This window comes from Schistocerca piceifrons, chromosome 1 (genome assembly GCF_021461385.2).
Source record: "Schistocerca piceifrons isolate TAMUIC-IGC-003096 chromosome 1, iqSchPice1.1, whole genome shotgun sequence".
Lineage (NCBI taxonomy): Eukaryota > Metazoa > Arthropoda > Insecta > Orthoptera > Acrididae > Schistocerca > Schistocerca piceifrons.
Window position 1 is genome coordinate 580,948,870 of NC_060138.1, and position 1,861 is coordinate 580,950,730.

Consider the following 1,861-nt stretch of genomic DNA (forward strand, 5'->3'; position numbering starts at 1 on the left):
TAGCTAGTAATTGCAGGTGCCACAAAATGCACTCAAATGCATAATTTGTGGTTTAGGATTACTGATTTGTACAAAATCGACAGTCATATCTCAAGCGAATGTGATTCTGGCGTTCAGGGACACCGCAAGGCGTTCTGTAGGAAGTCAGGAATGCCCTACGAACAAACGAGTAATAATGATAGGTATAAATGCTCCGAGAGTCTGTGACATAAAATAGATGTGTGGCTGATGATATGTCACAGACAGTCTCAAATAAAACTTGGAACATGAAACTCTACTTACGAAGCAGTTCCATAAAACATACAAGCTCGACATACGTGTAGTGAAATAAATGTCGGCTACGTCTATACGTAGCTGTAACACTCCGAACACATGTAATTAATACTTAAATGAAGGTAAGAAAATGAGGGAAATGGTAACTGTTCCGGTGTAACGACAAGCGCCGGCACGAAGATCAAGAACGTTACAGTAGGGGGGGGGGGGGGGGGGGGCTGTGAAACGGCGTCAGCCAATAGCACGCTGACTAGGACGTCACCACGAAAGGAGCGGCCTCTACACGAAGATGATAAAAGCGACGCGCCGCCTAGCCGCTGGCGCACTAGAAACCGGTCACTAAAAGAGAGGCACTAGAAGACGCACTACAAGAGCCGCGCTAAAAGACGAGCAGTGAGTTATGAACTTGTGTGATCTGTTATTAATTAAACCAAAACTAAACTCCTCCCGAACAGACCATGAAGGCCCAACGGTACCGACCGGCCGCCGTGTCATCCTCAGACCACAGGCGTCACTGGATGCGAATATCGAGAGGCATGTGGTCAGCACACCGCTCTCCCGGCCATATGTCAGTTTCCGAGACCGGAGCCGCTACTTCTCAATCAAATAGCTTCTCAAAAAATCGTTCAAATGGCTCTGAGCGCTAAGGGACTTAACATCTGAGGTCATAAGTCCCCTATAACTTACAACTACTTAAACCTAACTAACCTAAGGACATCACACACATCCATGCCCGAGGCAGGATTCGAAACTGCGACCGTAGCAGTCGCGCGGTTCCGGACTGCAGCGCCTAGAACCGCGTGGCCACCGAGGTCGGCCAAATAGCTCCTCAGTTTGCCTCACAAGGGCTGAGTGCACCCCGCTTGCCAACAGCGCTCGGCAGACCGGATGGTCACCCATCCAAGTGCTAACCCAGCCCGACAGCGCTTAACTTCGGTGATCTGACGGAAACCGGTGTTACAACTGCGGCAAGGCCATTGGCGATCTGTTATTCATTGCTTACATAGAAATTGCATGCATTGAAGGACATTGATAATTCGCATGTCGTCAATTGCTTGCGACACCACCTTGTACATACGCAAGTTGAGTATTGTCAATTCACTTACATAATAAAATCCGTTAATATGATTTGCTTGTGTGTTGTCTAGCTATTCGAAAAAACAGCTGTCTAGGCACCCTGCAAGAGACGAGTGGGCAGGATCCCACAGTAACTACTAAACATGTTCAGAACAAGTGAATGAAATGGAACGAATCCTTGAGTTGACTAGGAAATATACCGAATCCACAAAAATATCTGTAAATCATTGCGAAGTGCATGGCAGAGCGTATTTAACATTTTACAACAGGTCATTCCTGTTCCAATCGCGTATGAGGCGCGCGAAGAATGACTACATAAATACCATAAATACCTTGAGAAGTCTGATCTTGTCATGGTTGTCCCTATAGAAGTGACATATAGGGAACTGAAGTATATTTCTAGATTTTTCACTAAGCTGGTTCATTACTCTTTGTAAGCAGACCATCTCAGGTTAACTAGCGTCTTTTGAACAATATAAGAATAATACAGATTAGTAGACACATACCGCTG

General features: G+C 45.9%; 1 pseudogene; it reads right to left on the reverse strand.

Moving 5' to 3' along the window:
* Positions 1-1,137: 1,137 nt before the first annotated feature.
* On the reverse strand, positions 1,138-1,255 carry LOC124725436 (annotated as a pseudogene).
* Between the last annotated feature and the right edge of the window lie 606 nt (positions 1,256-1,861).